Source organism: Lissotriton helveticus, chromosome 6 (assembly GCF_964261635.1).
Source record: "Lissotriton helveticus chromosome 6, aLisHel1.1, whole genome shotgun sequence".
NCBI classification, from domain to species: domain Eukaryota; kingdom Metazoa; phylum Chordata; class Amphibia; order Caudata; family Salamandridae; genus Lissotriton; species Lissotriton helveticus.
The window spans coordinates 1,498,485,589-1,498,507,101 of record NC_136067.1 but is presented as its reverse complement, the minus strand read 5'-3'; positions in this window follow the sequence as shown (position 1 = coordinate 1,498,507,101).

The following is a 21,513-nucleotide window of genomic DNA, read 5'->3' as shown; positions in this document are numbered from 1 at the left end:
AGAGAAAATGACTGAATAAGAGAGCAAAGAAAGGTAAGTGAAAGAGTGTGGGTGAGTTATAGGGGGTGAGCGTGACAGAAGAGGAGTGAGAGACTGAAGGGACGGAGAGAGTAAGGCTAAGAGAAAAGGAGTGAGGGAAGGGGAGTGACAAAGTAAGAGGACAGAGGGAGTGAGAGAAGGCGTTAGTGAAGTGGAGTAAGGTGAGTAAAGGAAGGGAAAAGAGTGAAGGAGCAAAGGAAGGGAAGAGAGAGGAAGGGAAGTAAAGCAGGAGGTCTGAAAGAAGGTGAGTGTGGGAGGGGAGTGAGGGAAAGGGGAGTAAACATGCGGATTGAGAATAAGTGAGGGAAGCGCAGTAAAGGAACAGGGGTCTGGGTGGGTGAGAGAAGAGTAGTGAGGATAAGGAAAAGAGTGATGAGAAAGTAAATTTTGTATGTCAAACTTACCTTATAAGTAATGTAAACTTAATTACATATTTGTACTAAATTTAATATCTGTGGAAGAGGAAAAAAAAGTAAGTTATAATATTTACAATATATATTTCACAATACAAGAGACAAGGCAGGAGATTAAAAGTCATAAAATGGTAGCAAGAGATAAAGTAGGAGTGAAGGACACAGAAAGGGAAACAAAGGAATGGTAAAGGTTTAAGAGAGTGAAAATAAAATAGAGGGAGAGAAATTACTAAGAGGATAATGAGATGGATACATTCAGTGACAGAGAGGAATAGAAGGAGAGAAAAATGAAGTGAAGGTGAGTAAGATACTAAAGGAATGTGAGTTAGGAAAACTAAAGGAAGAAAGGGGAGTAAGGAAAAGGGAGTGAGTGACAGGGAAGGAGGAGTGAGTGAGGGTGGGTTCATGACAATGAGGGATGGAAGGTGAGTGAGAGTGACTGTAGAGGCGTAAGACAGTGAGGGGACAATGGGAGTGAGGGTAACAGAGAGGGAGTGAGGGAAGAGGAGTGAGAATATGAGAGAACAGAGGGAGTGAGAGAAGGAGTGAGTAAAGAGGAGTAAGGTGAGTAAGGGAAGGGGAATGACTGAGGGAGCAAAGGAAGGAAAGAAGGGGAAGGGGAGTGAAGCAAAAGGACTGGAAAAAGGTGAGTGCGTGAGGAGAGAAAGGGGAAGGGGAGTTAAGGATGGGGAATGAGGATAAGTGAGGGAACCGGAGTAAGGGAACAGGAGTAAAGGAGGGTGATAGAAGGGCAGTGAGGTTGAGGAAAGAGGGATGATAGAGGGTGGATAAAGGCGAGTGAGTGTAAGACAAGGGGACTGAGGGAGTGAGGACATAGAGGTAGTGAAGGAAAGAGTGAGAGAAAAGGACTGAATAAGAGAGCTAAGAAAGGTAAGTGAAAGAGTGTGGGTGAGTTATAGGGAGTGAGAGTGACAGAAGAGGAGTGAGAGACTGAAGGGACGGAGAGAGTAAGACTAAGAGAAAAGGAGTGAGGGAAGGGGAGTGACGAAGTAAGAGGACAGAGGGAGTGAGAGAAGGAGTTAGTGAAGTGGAGTAAGGTGAGTAAAGGAAGGGAAAAGAGTGAAGGAGCGAAGGAAGGGAAGAGAGAGGAAGGGAAGTAAAGCAGGAGGTCTGAAAGAAGGTGAGTGTGGGAGGGGAGTGAGGGAAAGGGGAGTACACATGCGGACTGAGAATAAGTGAGGAAGCGCAGTAAGGGAACGGGGTGTGGGTGGGTGAGAGAAGAGTAGTGAGGTTAAGGAAAAGAGTGATGAGAAAGTAAATTTTGTATGTCAAACTTACCTTATAAGTAATGTAAACTTAATTACATATTTTTACTAAATGTAATATCTGTGGAAGAGAAAAAAAAGTACGTTATAATATTTACAATATATATTTCAGAATACAAGAGACAAGGCAGGAGATTAAAAGTCATAAAAGGGTAGTAAGAGATAAAGTAGGAGTGAAGGACACAGAAAGGAAAACAAAGGAATGGTGAAGGTTAGAGAGAGTGAAAAAGAAATAGAGGGAGAGCAAATTACTAAGAGGATAATGAGATGGATACATTCAGTGACAGAGAGGAAGAGAAGGAGAGACAAATGAAGTGAAGGTGAGTAAGATACTATAGGAATGTGAGTTAGGAAAACTAAAGGAAGAAAGGGGACTAAGGAAAAGGGAGTGAGTGACAGGGAAGGAGTAGTTAGTGAGGGTGGATTCATGACAATGAGGGATGGAAGGTGAGTGAGGGTGAATGTAGGGGCGTAAGACAGTGAGGGGACAATGGGAGTGAGGGTAACAGAGAGGGAGTGAGGGAAGAGGAGTGAGAATATGAGAGAATAGAGAGAGTGAGAGAAGGAGTGAGTAAAGTGGAGTAAGTTGAGTAAGGGAAGGAGAATGACTGAGGGAGTAAAGAAAGGAAAGAAGGGGAAGGGGAGTGAACCAGAGGGACTGTGAAAAGGTGACTGCGGGAGCAGAGTGAGGGGAAGGGCGGTTTAGGATGGGGAATGAGGATAAGTGAGGGAAGTGGAGTAAGGGAACGGGTGTGAGGGAGGGTGAGAGAAGGGCAGTGAGGGTGAGTTAAGAGGGGTGATAGAGGGTGGAAAAAGGTGAGTGAGCGTGAGACAAGGGGAATATAATATATATTTCATAATACAAAAAACAAAATAACTTGTACAGCATGTTATATGGTTTATTTTTGCTGTTCTCAGAATATATTGAATTTCACTTAAAACAGTGAGTTCAATACTACTCATCATATGACAGCGGGCAAAAAAAAACACAAACAAAAAGATTGTGTTTAAAAAACCCATAAAACGTTTCAATAAATAATGTAAAATTTAGAAAAAACATATCTTAACTCACTTTTGATCCACGTACTTTTCCACGAGGCCAAATAGTATATGGAAAGTCCTTTTCTTTGGAAATTACTCAATAGTATTCTTAAACTTCCATTAAGCCGAGTTTCTGAAAGAAAAGCTTCAACATCTTTTACATCATGAAACAATAGTTATATTTCCACCTCTGACTCACTCATGATTAACATTTCCTATAATTCTGATATCACTTACTATGTCATACACTTACACTACCTCTATGACAACTACAACTGTTTTAATATCTTAATCAATCTCACTCACAAAGTAATTTTGAACAGCAGACTAAGTTTTATTAACAGGGTGGAAAGTGGTTGCTACCACAATGGTGGGGAGCAACCTGGGTTGTTAGAATACCCCTCACACACCAACAGGCCCCTTGGTGTCATGCTTCATCATCGGGGTCTTCGCAAAACCTCTACGGAATGCGGCGTGCTACGACTTCACGACTACGCAGGAGCACTTTTAGGTGAACTATGTGTTTGGTGTGTGTGGGTAAAACAATGTGAGTGGTGAGGTGAAAGTGAAAAATTAAAAAATACCTGGCACGTGAGTACTGAAAAATTTATTAAGACTCCGGCTGGTATTATTAAAATGAGTGCTGTGATGGTTGTGGTCTACTAATTAGGGAAACCCAACCATGTCAGTGCGTCGACATGTTTCGGAGTTTGAAGAACTCCTTCTTCAGGACGAGGATATGCACTACTTATCCCCACCTTACTCACATGTGTGTAGATATAAAAGTGTGCTCTACAAAAAAGATATGGTGAAAATGTACCTATCTATGTTTAAAATAAGGTCCGTTGCGCCCAGTTGGCGATTCGAGACACCTGAAAACAGAAAAGTCATATCAAAAACAAGAAATTACATGTATTTTTACTTTTTGCTGTGTAAAATACACAGGGGTAACAAGGAACAAAAGTGAAGATCCAGGAACCCTGAAAAAAGAAAAAAGAAAAAACGAAAAAACGAATAACACTATAAACAAGACACACAATCAGGCATAATATCTGGAGGGACCACTGAGGGAAAAAGGTCCTCATCTAGATGTATTGCTTACTTATGGAATGAGGTTTACATGGCCTCATGAGCCACAGCGTGTAGGAGGGGTCCGTTCTACCAGGTGAGGCAACCTACGAGGTATTGAAGGAAAAGGATCAAAATGATGTGAACCCTCGTTTTTGTTGAAAATAGTACACACCACATCCATGCATTCATTCACACTCACGGTTACTATCAGGGCTTCCTGACTTCCTCCCTCTTCACGCGGCTCCGACGAGTGAATTCAGAGTTACAGGGAGGGTTATTTATAGTCTGAAAAGACTCAATTGGCCGCTGATTGAAAACGGAACCTGCCCATGTAAGTATAATGCTAGTGCGCTCTTTGTCGCATCTGCGCGCATCCCGGATGTGTTCCCGCTTGATCACGCATGCGCGCCTGAGTGGTGGAGGCCGGCCGCGCATGCGCGGTAGTGTATCCTCGTTGCCCGCCTTATGGGCATGCGCAGAGGACAGACACTTGATTAGCAAGCGCAGAGTGAAAGACGCTCCCGTCATGGTACAAATGGGGATGTTATCAGCGATAACTACAGGACTTGAAGTGCTGAAAGGGTTTAGAAAAGGTGGTCACAGCGGATCCTGATCTTGGGGGACTAGTAGGAAACGACTACTGTCAGTACACAGATCGAATATTGTCGCTACAGTGATTAATGGGAAACCTAAATGATTGGAGTGTGAACATGAGTTAAAGAGAAACTACATATATACATGTACAGAGGAAAAACCCTATGCATATACATAAAGGGAAGCATGTTACAGATAGTGGACACTTCGGCTACATAGGCTCTGATCTCAAAGCCCCCCATTCGAGTTGTTGGTACAGCTGATCCCTGAAAATCAAATTTGTGCAGCACGGTCACCTAAGTAGGTTCACATCATTTTGATCCTTTTCCTTCAATACCTCGTAGGTTGCCTCACCTGGTAGAACGGACCCCTCCTACACGCTGTGGCTCATGAGGCCATGTAAACCTCATTCCATAAGTAAGCAATACATCTAGATGAGGACCTTTTTCCCTCAGTGGTCCCTCCAGATATTATGCCTGATTGTGTGTCTTGTTTATAGTGTTATTCGTTTTTTCGTTTTTTCTTTTTTCTTTTTTCAGGGTTCCTGGATCTTCACTTTTGTTCCTTGTTACCCCTGTGTATTTTACACAGCAAAAAGTAAAAATACATGTAATTTCTTGTTTTTGATATGACTTTTCTGTTTTCAGGTGTCTCGAATCGCCAACTGGGCGCAACGGACCTTATTTTAAACATAGATAGGTACATTTTCACCATATCTTTTTTGTAGAGCACACTTTTATATCTACACACATGTGAGTAAGGTGGGGATAAGTAGTGCATATCCTCGTCCTGAAGAAGGAGTTCTTCAAACTCCGAAACATGTCGACGCACTGACATGGTTGGGTTTCCCTAATTAGTAGACCACAACCATCACAGCACTCATTTTAATAATACCAGCCGGAGTCTTAATAAATTTTTCAGTACTCACGTGCCAGGTATTTTTTAATTTTTCACTTTCACCTCACCACTCACATTGTTTTACCCACACACACCAAACACATAGTTCACCTAAAAGTGCTCCTGCGTAGTCGTGAAGTCGTAGCACGCCGCATTCCGTAGAGGTTTTGCGAAGACCCCGATGATGAAGCATGACACCAAGGGGCCTGTTGGTGTGTGAGGGGTATTCTAACAACCCAGGTTGCTCCCCACCATTGTGGTAGCAACCACTTTCCACCCTGTGGATTCCTTCTGTTTATGACAATTACTAGGGGAGACAGAATCCACATCTTCCTCTCCCTCTCCCTCTTTTGTTAAGAATTATTTATGACAGCGCACAGCTGTGGGAGCCCCTCCCTTAACGAATAACACAATTTTTGAACGACACACTTTACATCCAACACTATCTTGAACATCCTTTACAACCATCATGGAGGATGAACACGGGCTAACATTTACGGAGGATGAGATCGATAGACTTTTGGCGCAGGATAATCCCTTTGAGGGTCTGAGCACTGACAACCCTGCCCCCACAGTAGGAGATTGGGATGAACTAACGAATGTGCGGAAGGTACAGATAAGAGCTGCCCTACATGGTCTACTCATGAGGGAGTATTTGAGGAACAAACTAGCCCCTCAGGGCTTACTAGTGAAAAATGAACCTTTCATATTCCAAGACGATTTGGCCTTCAAAAAAGCATGGTCGTTAATCTCCTGGCACTGTACGAGAGACTGGCTGGTACTGATAGTTCAGACGGCGAGTAAAAAATCCCAAGAACTAAAGATCGAGATACAGAGATTGGAAATCCAGCTAAAAAGCTATATCCAACCAGCTGATTTAAAGAAGGGTCTGGAGGAACTCAACAAACAAATGTCAGAGTTCGAAGCCACTTTAAAGCAGAGTAAATTTAACAAATTTAAAAAGGATAAAGACCGCTTTACAGCAGAGTGGGCTTACCCCTACACTAAAGCGGATTATGTGGCTAGTGGCAACACTAGTGATGCTGACAGCATCAACTCAGATGGGAGTGCTTCCAGTAACAACTCTGGGGGTTTTAGGAACAAAAGACAACAAAGGGGCGGATATCGACAACAGAGAAATCAGTATCCACGCCAAAGAGGATGGCGAGGTTTCCAAGGACCACCCATGTTCAACCCTTTTCAGGGTCCTTTCCAATTTCCACAATATCAGTATGGCCCACCACCAATGGGCCCGATGTACCCACAGTGGGGGGAAGATCAACCAATCGTTCAACAACAAAATCCTCAACCTTTTTTATCATGGGGCCCAGGATCCAACAGGGGACGGAACAAACGAGGAAACAATGTCACTTGGCAACCAGTGACAGAATCAGACCCCAGAATGCACACCAGGAGCATGACAGCGGGTCAAGCCTCCACCAGCAAGAGAGGAACTTAGTCATAAACATATCCCCGTGGCCACTAACTGAAATACAAGAAGAAGTATTGAATAAAGGCCTAGGCTACGTACCTACGAATAAGCCTGACATTTTCCTTTTACATAAGGAGGTCCAGGATTTTATTAGGACCATCAAACTGAAGGCCTTTTTTCACAATCAAGCACCCAGAGTCGAAATATCCGACACGGGTTTAAAACCAAAATCTTCATTTACCCCACAGGATAACCAACTTCCAGTTGAAGTCTTAGCTTTTGAGAAAGCTGTCATGTCAGAGCTAGGCAAAATGGAAACAGACTCTAGGGTCTTTCAGAACATGAGCAGAGTAGAGAACCAGGCTGTGAGAGAATTATCACAAAACAAACTGATCATTATAAAACCCGCGGACAAGGGCGGGGCCGTTGTGATACAGACAGCAACGGCGTATGATCTAGAATGCAGGAGACTCCTCGAAGATAGAAGGAACTATCAAGTTCTGGAAGAGGACCCAACAGAGTCCATACGAATCAGGGTGGGCGCAATGACTGAGGAAGCTCTAAGCCATGATTGGCTAACGAAAAAAGAGGCCCTTTTCTTGACACAAAAAAACCCACGAATACCGTATTTTTATACGATACCCAAAGTTCATAAAAATCTTGAAAACCCTCCTGGCCGCCCCATCGTGTCGGGTATTTCATCAATATTGGAACCCCTCTCCAGGTTCGCAGATGCCTTCTTGAGACCATTGGTACAGGCCACGGATACATATCTCAAGGATACCAAAGCCATACTCCAATTACTGAAAGATCATCCTTTTGACCCTTCCTCCCAGATCTTACTGAGCCTCGATGTGGAGAGCTTGTACACCAGTCTCCCACACGATGAAACCCTCAACATCATTGAGGAAGTTTTGTATAGTAAACAATGGCTTTACCACACCCCAAGAGGCGTGGTAATGGAGTGCATCTCATTGGCCTTAACCCGTAACTTCTTTGAGTATGAGGGTACCCTCTATTTACAACGCCATGGGACCAGCATGGGGAGCACCTTTGCTCCTAGTCTGGCTGGTCTCTACGTACACCATCTAGAGACCACCAAAATTCTGCACCAAGACAACCCGTTCAGGAGTAAAATCCTATCCTGGAAACGTTATATTGATGACGTGTTGGTTGTGTGGGAAGGTGATAACGAGTCAGTCATAGATTTCATGGAATGGATCAATACCCAGAATGAGTTTTTAAAATTCACTCATCAAATGTCCAATGAATCTATGGTTTTCCTAGACCTGAATATATATCATGAAGCTGGCCTCCTGAAAACTGAGACGCACTTCAAACCAACGGCAAGGAACTGCCTCCTCAGGTTCGATAGCTTTCATCCGCGTCACCTGAGGGAGAACCTACCATATGGGCAGTTCCTTCGCCTACGGCGAAATTGCAGCGATGTGGGGAAGTACAAAATCCAGGCTCTGGACCTGAGTAAGAAATTACAGGAGAGAAAATACCCAGACAAGATCATAACCAGAGCAATGAAACGAGCTAGGAACAATAATCGTGATGCTCTACTGGATGACAACCCACCAAAAGAGGAATCAGGCAGACCAGTCTGTGTCACGACCTACAATCCTGTGTCAAACCAGGTATCCAAACTAATAAACAAACATTGGCGCATCCTGACTAGTGTAAATCTGGATTTGGAAAAACCCATCTTTGCCCACAGGAGGGGGAGAAACCTCAAGGATATTCTGGTCCATACTAGACCAAAAACCGATGTAGTACACCAGACAAGGCTGAAGGGACTACACGGGCATTATCCATGTGGGAACTGTAATAACTGCCATTTGACCACGAAAAGTCTGACTTTACAATTCAGGAATGGCGAAAAATGGGAACAACGAGCAGTAACAAATTGCAATAGCCGCAACGTGGTGTATCTCATCACGTGCCCTTGTGGCAAGGAGTATGTAGGAATGACCACACGTGCTGTGAAAACGAGAATTAACGAACACAAGAGCAATGTAAGGTGCAAAAAACAGACAACCAAAATGGCATCTCATTTTCTTGAAGCACAGCACTGTGTGAACGACATACACTGGACTGTTATTGAGCAGTTACCATCAGAAAGGGGCTTATTTGAGAAAGAACAGAGATGGGTGTTTCGTCTGGGCTCAGACGTAACAGGGTTGAACGACTCCATTCCATGGAGCCAAGTACACTAAAAAAACCCATGAGATCTGTCCTTATATGCCCACTATCGGCCACGCGGTATCTACTTGGGTGATTCTTAACTCACTACTTAGGTGACCGTGCTGCACAAATTTGATTTTCAGGGATCAGCTGTACCAACAACTCGAATGGGGGGCTTTGAGATCAGAGCCTATGTAGCCGAAGTGTCCACTATCTGTAACATGCTTCCCTTTATGTATATGCATAGGGTTTTTCCTCTGTACATGTATATATGTAGTTTCTCTTTAACTCATGTTCACACTCCAATCATTTAGGTTTCCCATTAATCACTGTAGCGACAATATTCGATCTGTGTACTGACAGTAGTCGTTTCCTACTAGTCCCCCAAGATCAGGATCCGCTGTGACCACCTTTTCTAAACCCTTTCAGCACTTCAAGTCCTGTAGTTATCGCTGATAACATCCCCATTTGTACCATGACGGGAGCGTCTTTCACTCTGCGCTTGCTAATCAAGTGTCTGTCCTCTGCGCATGCCCATAAGGCGGGCAACGAGGATACACTACCGCGCATGCGCGGCCGGCCTCCACCACTCAGGCGCGCATGCGTGATCAAGCGGGAACACATCCGGGATGCGCGCAGATGCGACAAAGAGCGCACTAGCATTATACTTACATGGGCAGGTTCCGTTTTCAATCAGCGGCCAATTGAGTCTTTTCAGACTATAAATAACCCTCCCTGTAACTCTGAATTCACTCGTCGGAGCCGCGTGAAGAGGGAGGAAGTCAGGAAGCCCTGATAGTAACCGTGAGTGTGAATGAATGCATGGATGTGGTGTGTACTATTTTCAACAAAAACGAGGGTTCACATCATTTTGATCCTTTTCCTTCAATACCTCGTAGGTTGCCTCACCTGGTAGAACGGACCCCTCCTACACGCTGTGGCTCATGAGGCCATGTAAACCTCATTCCATAAGTAAGCAATACATCTAGATGAGGACCTTTTTCCCTCAGTGGTCCCTCCAGATATTATGCCTGATTGTGTGTCTTGTTTATAGTGTTATTCGTTTTTTCGTTTTTTCTTTTTTCTTTTTTCAGGGTTCCTGGATCTTCACTTTTGTTCCTTGTTACCCCTGTGTATTTTACACAGCAAAAAGTAAAAATACATGTAATTTCTTGTTTTTGATATGACTTTTCTGTTTTCAGGTGTCTCGAATCGCCAACTGGGCGCAACGGACCTTATTTTAAACATAGATAGGTACATTTTCACCATATCTTTTTTGTAGAGCACACTTTTATATCTACACACATGTGAGTAAGGTGGGGATAAGTAGTGCATATCCTCGTCCTGAAGAAGGAGTTCTTCAAACTCCGAAACATGTCGACGCACTGACATGGTTGGGTTTCCCTAATTAGTAGACCACAACCATCACAGCACTCATTTTAATAATACCAGCCGGAGTCTTAATAAATTTTTCAGTACTCACGTGCCAGGTATTTTTTAATTTTTCACTTTCACCTCACCACTCACATTGTTTTACCCACACACACCAAACACATAGTTCACCTAAAAGTGCTCCTGCGTAGTCGTGAAGTCGTAGCACGCCGCATTCCGTAGAGGTTTTGCGAAGACCCCGATGATGAAGCATGACACCAAGGGGCCTGTTGGTGTGTGAGGGGTATTCTAACAACCCAGGTTGCTCCCCACCATTGTGGTAGCAACCACTTTCCACCCTGTGGATTCCTTCTGTTTATGACAATTACTAGGGGAGACAGAATCCACATCTTCCTCTCCCTCTCCCTCTTTTGTTAAGAATTAAGTTTTATTAACTGCTCCAATCTTCATAGGCCAATTACCTTTCCTAAAATTTCGGTTGTAAGAATACTAGGTAAGAATTTGGTAAGTCAAAAGGCAAATGTTGTTTGAAATTCAATTGAGTATCATTACAATTAGTCCAGCCTTTTTGAAATTTTAAATAAGCTGTGTAATGTCCCGATGTTGTCGAAGGACCATCATGGAAAATAATTGCTGCAGTTGCAAAGGTTCTTCCTGAAATTGATAATTGAGAAGCCACAACATTTTTTATTAAAGTTGTCAATTTAGTTCCATCAGGTCTACATCGTTGGAACATTAAAATTACATACTGTCCATATCTTTGTATAAATAATGTTGATAGCATTGCAGATTTACATTGAGTACAGACCATGTTTTGATTTGCTTCTCTAATTATATTATTAAAAGACACTGATTTGCAGTCTGGTAAAGTCAAATATATAAATCTTTCAGTGTCTATTGTAGTAGTACTTGAAAAGGAGCAATTGTCGCAGTTATGCTGCCATTTATAAGAAAGGCCAAAAAGATTTTCTACATCTACACCTTCATCTTGCAATACAACAAGCATATACATGAGAAATTCCTGACAATCTTGCTGAATATTCTGTGAAAATTGATTTAGACCAGAACATATGTCTAAAACATTTCGAATTTCAGAAACACTTTGTATTTTTGTTCTATCACTGCTACATTTCTCAAACACAGAATTTAACAAACAACAAAATCTTTGATCACGATTTTCAACAATCTGTTCTTGTACAGTTTGGAGCAAAAAACAACATTAACCACTACATTTGCATAGCAGTTGACACCAGAACTGTTTTCAAACTGAAATCCAACCACATCTTTAACTGAATCCTTTTCCTTTCTGCTTACAATTACTGGTTCATCTACTTTTTTTCTTTTTGCTACAACTTCACTACAATTTTTCTCATTTCTTCTTTTTCGGCCTGCTACACGCTTTTCAAATAGAGGATATTGAGGTAAATTTGGAGCATACTCTCTTCTTAACCTATTATATTCTTTTACACAATTTAGATCTGCACTAATCTTTGTCTCATCAAAATCAATCAAGTACAATCCAGATAAAGTTCTGACTCGAGATAAAGCAACATATGCCATACCCTCCTTGAACACAGAACTTCCAATATTTACCAAAGCACTATCTACACTTAAACCTTGAGATTTATGAATAGTCACTGCAAATTATACGACAATTTAAAGATGCATACAGAGTCTTTTCTAAACCAGCAATTTTAGATATTGTCTTCTCTAAAGAATCCAATTTTGATTTCAACTTTTCTGACAAAATAATAGTTGCTCCTTCATGCTCTATTTTATCAATAGCTTCCAGTTTCACAATCTCTTGATTTTCTAACTTTAACATTTTGTTGTTGAAGATTGAACATTCTTGCAGAGTAGGCATCAAGCATATGACAGATTTGTTTTCAGGAATTTTCTTAAAAATATTCTCTGGGAGAATGTTTTTGTTTGGAAAATTTTTTGAAATTAATCGTTCATGTAAAGCTTCTTTGCCATGCTCACTTACTTTTCCAATTCTTATATCTTGTAGAATATTTTTATAATCTTCATCCTTTGCCTGTCGCATATTTTGAAGCAGTTCTGCATATTTGAAATTTAACCATATGTTAACATTTCCAATGCTTCCTAGGCACTTCCTGGTATCTTCATGTGTAAGCATTTTAAACACTGGTTGTCCTTTCACTGGAGTTAGCTGCAGTAGATCTCCAAAAACAATGATGTGTTTGCCTCCAAATAACACATCATACTCTGTTTTAAGAATTTCTTGCATTCTTAAATGCACAAAAGCAAGCATTACATTAGATACCATGCTTACCTCATCAATGATAAGAAGTTTCATTTTCTTCAGGACTCTTGAAACTTCACAACAAGCTTCTCCAGATAGCTTGTGGTTTTGTAATTTATTATCATGCTCTACTGGCAGCATCAATAAGCGATGTAAAGTAATCCCTTTAATGTTATGTGCTGCCAACCCAGTTGGAGCGGTAACAACACAAGACAGCGATGACTCCGTTGTTTTCTGCAGATAAGTTGCAATTGCTTTAATCAGAAAACTTTTTCCAGTTCCTGCTTCTCCACTCACGTACAGTCGGACAGGTATAAATGATGCACATGAGCACTCTTTTTTCTCATGAGATAAACCATGCTCAATCTGTTCTGTGACTTCGTCATATATTTGTCTCTGCTCAACGTTTAGTTCTTTTTCCAAATCTTCTAAGTTAACTACATCCTCCTGAGCTTGTTTCATGGCTCTTTCCACTTCATTCATGGCAGTGGCAGCTTCATTTTGGATAATTGGTCCTCCTAGTGGATCCTGACTCAATGAAGCAGAACTCTGACTGTCTTGAGAACTGTCTCTAGCAATCTCTGCTGCAATTGTAGCTTCTTGCTGTATTTCATCGTTCAACATTTGCAGATAATTTGAAAAAACAGGACATTCTATGGTATCCTTAGTTGCATTGAACGAATCTTCATAACTGAGAAAATCTCCAAGTAGTTCCTCTTCTGTACGCCATGGCTTAAAGAGTTGCAAAAGAGCTAAATAGTAAAATTCCCTTTTGTCTGGAGAATCACAACTCAATTTTCGATGATTAATCAAATGGCCTTTTCTTTGTTTCACCAGACAGCCTTCACATCCAATTACAGCATATACACCTTTATTGATATCTTCTGTGATGTTCCTCTTAAAAGTATAGGTTTGCAGAACTTCATAGAGACAAACGTTCTCAAGATGTCTACTTCTATTTGGAGAGTATGTATCCAACATGTTTGTCATCAAAATATCTGTACTGTTTGGTTGTTTCTCCGCCAAATACTCTATTTCTTGTACAGATTTCAAAACTCGGTTTCGTGTTGCAGCAAGACCTAGACTCACCCAAATGATTGTTCTAGATTTGGCATATAGACTTGCTGATGATAACCGATCAGAACATTCATATACTCCAATTTCTCGATGCGACAACATCTTCAGACTGTAACTGTATAATTTCTTACTTAGACTCTTTTCATGTGAAATTTCCTCCCACATTTCTTTCAGTTCCGTCTTTTCTGATTTTGTGATGTAAGACGTCACATATCGAGCCACAGCAATAGAGTTGTCAGCAACATATTGAATATCCATGTTAGCATTCCACATGGACAAAATGACTGGGTTGTAGTCATTTATGTATTTGGACTCTTCATTTCTTCTTTGGTATTTTTCGGTGATTTTCTTGTCACAGTATGTCGCAGAGAAGACATAAAATTGTTCACTCTTCCTTTCGATGTTACTGGACGTGGAAATGCAAAACGACATTTTGTGTAGAACTTGTCCTTGGATTTGTATTTTCTACGACAGTATTTTCCACAACGATGGGTTTGAAAGCGTAAAACTTGATGTCTTGAATTGTATTCTTCTGTACTTTTCGGAACAGCACATGTAGAATACTGTTCAATGAAACCCATCACTTTCTCATCTAAATCTGTTCCAAATTTGGGTGCATCTTAGATCCATAACAGCATATGTATGTGAGGAGCACCTCTTGCTTGATACTCCTTTCTCCAAAAGAAATCCCAAACCTCTCCAAGCGGAGGATTTTTTTTGTTTGTGATAAAAGATATCATAGCTTCAAACCTATGATTGAAATACCTGCATACATTAACTGGATCCAAAGAGCACAGTTCTCCAGGTGTCTTGTATTCAATATTTTCAATGTTTTTATTTGCCTCTCGTAGAAATTGAAGTAAGTCTTCCCAAGCATATTCAGCACAGCTAAGAGTGAGGAACCATGTAGGAGTTCCTAAGTTTCTTAGCATACATTTCAATTCCCCATGACGACGGTACCAATACTCGTTAGTACTTCGCTGACATGCCATGAGATTAATTAGCTGAGATTCCAAAACACTGTCTTGCAGTTTGACTTTATCCATAAAGTCCATTGCCGAAACATTTTGCAGATGTACTCCACTTTTCAGTATATGGTTCACTGCATAAGAAAGTCCAGACAAGTCACTCTCAAACAGTAGATGGAACAAATATGGAATGCATTGACGAAACCTTGGATCTTCTGCATATAATCTTAAAGTCCGGTATTCAGATGCAGGAATTTGAACAGGTCGGTCGTCATATCGTCCACCTTGGCCTGTTGGAAATAACTGTGGAAAACAACGAGCTTCCAAACTTTCTTCCCATACACTAATGGGACTTCCTTTTGCTTCTATCATTTGAAACAAGTCAATAGCATTCCCCATTACTTCTTTGGAATGCAATGGATGAACACTATAATGTTCATAAATTTCTTCACTTCTAGAGACATCAACTTTTTCAATTTGCCCAGCTGAGAAATCACTGTCCTCTTCTACAGTTGTTTCCTCTTCTCCAACATATACATTTTGGTAGTAGTGATTGTTTTTTACCAAATACAACGTTGCCTTTTGACTTTCCTAACATCCACTAATTCTTGCCAGATTTTCTTACTCTTTGTCGGAACACCATTAACTAGAATAACCAGAGGTTCCTCTTCTACTTTTTCTACTCCAATTGTATCAATATTTTTCTTAAAATCTAGAGGCAAATAAACAACTCTTCCCTTTAATCCTCTCTGTAAATCTGAAGGAGGCAATTTCCCTGTCTTAGGCTCCATGCGAACAATAGCCTGAAAAGGATGTACACATTGAATCATAATAGACTCAGAGGTATTTAAATCCATCAATTCAGAAGGAATGTCTACCAACTCCAGATTATTATGAACAGCTCTAGCAGGCATCTAGCATCTAGCAGCTAAGAGAGGCAAACTGTCAGCAGACACAGGTGACATTATTGAAAAATGTGAAAATATAATTTCTTCTTTCACACAGACACTCAGTGTGATCCTTGACCAAAATTTAAAAGCCAGACATTTTACCAGAAAACATTTACCAGACTGACATGAGATACAGGCACAGAGTACCCTTTTTTTTTGTAAATATATTTTTATTGCAGAATCAGGAATAACCACATCCAACAGGCCAACCTATACACCAACGGCACCCACGATACAGTGTGATAGCAATACAATACACAGCCGATTAGCCCACATCCCGGAGGCTGGGCGGCGCTTCAATTAGTCAGTTCACTGGAGGTACTTCGGTGCGTGCCCTGTGCGGGTTACAGGTCAAGTGTAACACTTCGTTTCTGCTTTTACCCCAGAACAACCAACCCACCCTCTCCATCTAGTCCTAGGCCACTCCAATGTCACTTCACTAAATCATCACGACTACCTCCCAGGGCCATCCGGTTCCGGGAGGCTGCCGCTGGCCGGCAAACCACCCCCTCCTACGACTCCCTCCCAGTACCCTCCCCCCCAACTGCTGCTAATGCGGGTTCTACCATCCTCCTCCTGCTCTATGGTGACAACTATCAGGAAGTTCTGACAATCAAGTAGTCCCACGGAATCCCTCCCTATAACTGATCCGTCTCTTCGCCTTCAGTTAAGTAGTCTCTTAACGCCTGCACTACCAGCTCCCATGACCGCGCCAGTTCCAAACTCTTCTCGTTACCAGTTCTAGTCGCCTGGCGCATCCTCAGCACACTCTCACAGCCAGACCACTTCACCAATTCATTCCTCCACCGCCGCACAGACGGCCCCTCTTTAGATTTCCAATGCCAAGTGATCTCGCGCTGTGCCAGTATCAAGCCCAACCCAATGAATTTGCTCGTTACCTTGGTCTTTTTGGTGTGCGGGAACCAAAGAAGCAGGCATGCGGCCATGTCAAAGTCTACCTCCCGATCCGTGACAGCATTCAGGAGGTCCCCTACCTCAGACCAGTAGTCCCTCAACTTCGGGCATCCCCACAGCATGTGGTCCAGATCCACCTCCGGCTCTAGACATCGTGGGCACATGGCATCAAGCACCTGGAAGTGTCGACGTAACCTCTCCGGGGTCAAATACGCCCGATGGAGCACGAAAAAATGCACCTGCTGGAATCTCGCATTCCTCGTCCCTTTCCAGGTCCTGTGCAACACCTGACCCCACACAGAGTCCGGGATTTGTTTACCGACGCTGGCCTCCCAACGCGACTTCAACTCAACTAACGGGGCTAGACCTTCATTCAACATTCTATTGTGGAGGCAGGTCACCGCCTTGACGGTGCCCGCTGCCATCATCACATACTGGCACACCATCGTCACCTCCGGTTCTGCCAGCCCACCCCCCCAGTGCCTCTGCATCGCCGTGACAACCGCCGCATGCAACAGGAAGGTACCACTCGGCAGGCCGAATTGCTCTTGTAAAGTCTGGAATGAGGCCAGTGTCCCGTCCACATAGAGGTCTCCTACCATCTGCAGATCCAGGTCTTCCCACTCTAATAATCGGGACCAGTCACCTCCGTGCGGTAAGGCAGTGAGCATTCCCAGCGGAATCTCCGGTGCGTAAGGCCGGCGCTTCCCAGCCCTCTTCAGGTTCCTATTCCAAGACAATCTAAGTGTCCTTTCCTCCATCGTGAGGTCCCTACCAGCCAGTCTCTGTTGCATCACGATAGACGACAAGACATGCCTCTGAATGCCGACCCCCCGGCCGTCATCAGGCCCCCTGAATTCTCTGGCCACGTTCTGCGTCAGGACCTGGAGCTGCGCTGCCAGATAGTATAACTCATAGTCGGGGACAGCCATCCCTCCCTCACACTTGGGTCTCGTCAAGGTGGTCAACGCCACCCGGCGGTGACCGTGGCCCCAGAGAAAGCCAGTCACCAACGTCTTCAGCTCTCTAAAGATACCCTGCGGGATCCACACCGGCAACGTTCTAAAGTAATAGAGGAGCCTCGGGAGTGCCACCATTTTCAACAGCGCAACACGACCCAGCACAGACAGCGGGAGAGAGGCCCAGAAGTCCATACTGCCCCTCAGTGCTCGGATGCAGCGCCCCACATTCCCCTCAAGGAGTTCCGCTGCGTCATGGTAGATGCGCACCCCCAGGTAAACAAAACAAGAGGGTTCCCACACTACCGGTCTCGGGAGCTGCGGGCAGAGCGTGGTCTTCCGCAACGGAAACACACAGGTCTTATTCCAGTTCACCCTGAGGCCTGAGAGCCACCCGAACCTGCCCAACATGTCCACCGCGCCTTCCAGTGCCCTCCCAGAGTCCGCTAGGTACAGTAACAAGTCGTCGGCATATAATGATATATAATGCGAGTCAGGTCCCTGCGCAATCCCGTCGAAGACAACTCCCGATCTTGCCTGCGCCGCTAGTGGTTCCATCGCTAGGGCAAAGAGCAGAGGGGATAGCGAGCAGCCCTGCCTCGTGCCCCTACAGACCGGATAAACCGAGGAGACCAAGGTCCCCAGCCGCACCCGCGCCTTAGCCGAGGAATAGAGCACTCTCGTCCAACCCCGGAACCCTTCCCCAATCCCGAACTTCAACAGCACGCTATCTAAAAAATCCCATTCCAGGCTATCAAACGCCTTTTCAATATCAACCGTCAGCACTACCGGGCCCGGTTCCGCCGTAGCAGCACTATCAATGACCCCGATCAGCCGACGGATATTCATCGAAGTGCTCCTAGAAGGGATGAATCCCGCTTGATCCCTATGCACTAAAGAGGTCATCAGCGGTAGGAGCCTGGTAGCCAGGATTCGGCTCAAGATCTTGTAATCGACGGTTAGCATAGACAACGGACGATAAGAAGAGACATCTAATGCATCCCTGCCCGGCTTCAGCAGCGGCACTACCAGCGCCTCCGTCATAGAGTCAGGCAACCGCCCCAATTGTCTCGCCTCCGCATACACAACCTGCAGTCTGGGTGCCAACACTTCCATGAATTTGGCGTAGAACTCGATCGGCAATCCATCTACCCCAGGGGTTTTGTTCCGTGCCATATGACTAATCGCCCCTCTGATTTCCGCTAGGGTGACGGGGCCCCCCAGATCCCGGGCATCCTCCCCATCCAGTACCGGCAAAGGGATCTGGTCTAAGTAATTACCAATGTCCGTGGCCGCCGCCTCGAGGTGGCTGGTGTACAGTCCCGTGTAGTAGGACTGAAAGCGCTCCAGGACCGCTGACTGCGAATAGACCACCTCCCCATCCTCCCGTCGCACACTCATAACCGGGCACCCTCTAGGGTTCGGATCAGCCAACTTCGCAAGGAGCGTGCCCACTTTATCTCGCTCCTCATGCACTTTCACAGCATACAATTTATAATCATAGCACCGCAATCTCTCCGTCTCAGTCGCTACTTCCTCCTTAGCATGCAACAAACGGTCTTGCAACTCCGGCTTCTCGGGTCTCTGCCGCTCCACCTCTCTCAGCACTTCCTCCGCCTTCGCGAGGTCATTCAGCACCGTTCCTCTCACAGTCAGAAACCGTCCCATACACACCCCCCTCACCACCACTTTCATCGCATCCCATTCATTCGCTCTAGTCGCTGTCGACCCATCATTAACTGTAAAATAGCTGTCTATGCCCTGTCGGATCGTGTCACAGAACGCCGGGTCATCCAGCGTCTCCGGACGAAGTCGCCACGTAGGGACCGCCGATCTCGCCAGCTGCCACTGCATAGAGATCAACAGGGGGTTATGGTCCGAAATGGTCCTGGACAAATACTCAGAGTGAATCACCACATTCGCGAGTGACTCGCAACACAGCACCGAATCCAGTCTAACATGCAGATCATGCAGTGCGGAGAAGTAGGAGTAATCTCGAGTTTCGGGGTGCTGCGCCCTCAATACATCCACCAAGCCCCACCTCTCCTGCCAGTCCCGCCTATGGGTCGCAAGTCTGCGCACTGGGGAGTCCACTAAAGGCGGGTGTGACCTGTCCAACAGCACATCTGAAATGGAGTTAAAATCTCCCGCCAGCAATACAGGGCCCGCCAAATAATACGCCAGTGAGCGCGACAAACCCTCAAAGAAACGTGCTTGATCAGCGTTGGGGGCATAAATGTTACACAGCACCACTTCCCTACCACACAGCCGTCCTTCCACCACCACATACCGACCCTCCGGATCTATTCTCTGACTCGTGACTTGGAATGGCGTGCCCGCTCTAATCCATATTAACACTCCTCTGGCGAATGCCGAGTAAGTCGTGCCAAACACCTGTCCCCGCCACCTCCTCTGTAACGCCCCACATTCCCGCTGCGTCAGGTGAGTCTCCTGAAGCATCGCTATCTGAATGCCCCTCCTCACCAAGTAGGCATGTACCTTGTGGTGCTTAACCATATTTCGAATACCTCGGACATTCCATGTGACACATTTCAGGTTAGGTAACGTCCCCATAGAGCATCAATCCCAACAGTGGCGCACGCCAATAAATGTGACCCGCATTGCAGCAATTGTACAACCCCTTCAAAACATGCCCCTCAACTCCCAACCACCCCCTCCCCAGGACAGGGCCTAGTAACCCAGCTTCAGCCCCGTTCCAAACCTTAAACACCCAACACATCACACTAATCTGTGGTCGACACCACAGAAGACCTTAAGGGTCTGATGAGGGCTATGGAGCCCCAAACCAGGACGACAGAGCAACCACCCCGCGCCCATAGCCCCATACTGCCAATGCAGCCCCATACCTGGCAGTCCAATAGAAGTCAGGAGCGCCCAGGCCTTACAAAACGTTCAGCGGCCACAAGCCTCACCCATTAAATATACCATCCGACGTCTGTGGGGTGACCTCCGGCCCCTGCGCTCCTCCCACCTCCGAGTCTTCATCATCGGTCTTCTCCCCTTCTCCTTCCGAAGCCGAGCCTCTGGAAGCGTCCTCGCGCTGCGACCCCGTGATGCTCGCCGTGGCCTCCAACGCACTCTGTCTATCGGCCAGCATTTGTGCCTCTCGCTCGGCCCGTTGGCGCCTATTCCGGGAGCGGATGCGCTGTGACTTCCTGACCCTGACCGGCTGCTGACGATCCCTGGCGGGCCTGTGCGCACGATCCGTCCCTGCACGATACTGTTCCAGCCAGGACCATGCTTCATCGGGTGTTTGGAAAAAGTGAGTCCTGTCATCAACGATGATCCGTAGCTTGGCCGGAAAAAGCAAGGAGTATTGAATCCCTTCCTCTCTCAGCTCTTTCTTTACCGACAGGAAAGAAGCCCTGCCCCGCTGCACCTCCTGCGTGTAGTCCGGAAAAATCGTCACCTTGCTGTTATCCACCTGGAAGGGCCCTTGGGATCTCGCCCTTTGGATCAGCAGATCCCGGTCTTTGTAGTGCAGCAGTTTGACCACCATCGGTCGGGGCGGTCTGCCCTCCAGGGGCAGCTTGGCGGGCACCCTGTGCGCTCTCTCCAGCGAGAAGAAGGGGGACAGGCCCTCCGGTGCTACCACCGTCCGAAACCAGTCCTCCATGTAGGCCACTGCATCACCCTTCTCGATTTTCTCCGGGAGCCCCACCACCCGCACGTTGTTCCGTCGGTTGCGTCCTTCCGCGTCCTCAGCTCGACGCTCCAGGATCGCCAGGCAGCGAATAACATCCTCAAGTTTATGCTCCGCAGTGACCACGGCCGGTTTCAGCTCCTGGAGCAAGTGGTCGTTGGATTTCACTCTGTCAGAGAGCTTGGCGTGGTCCGCCCTCAGCAGGCCAAGCCCCGTCGCCACCTGCGCTATGTCCTGGTGCAGCTCATCCTTTGTAGCAGTGATCGCGGCCAATATCGCATCAAGGCGGAGATTCAGCCTCTGTTCCTGCGACGAGGGCCCTGTCGTGAAACCGTCATCTGCCTCCTCCGACCTCCCGT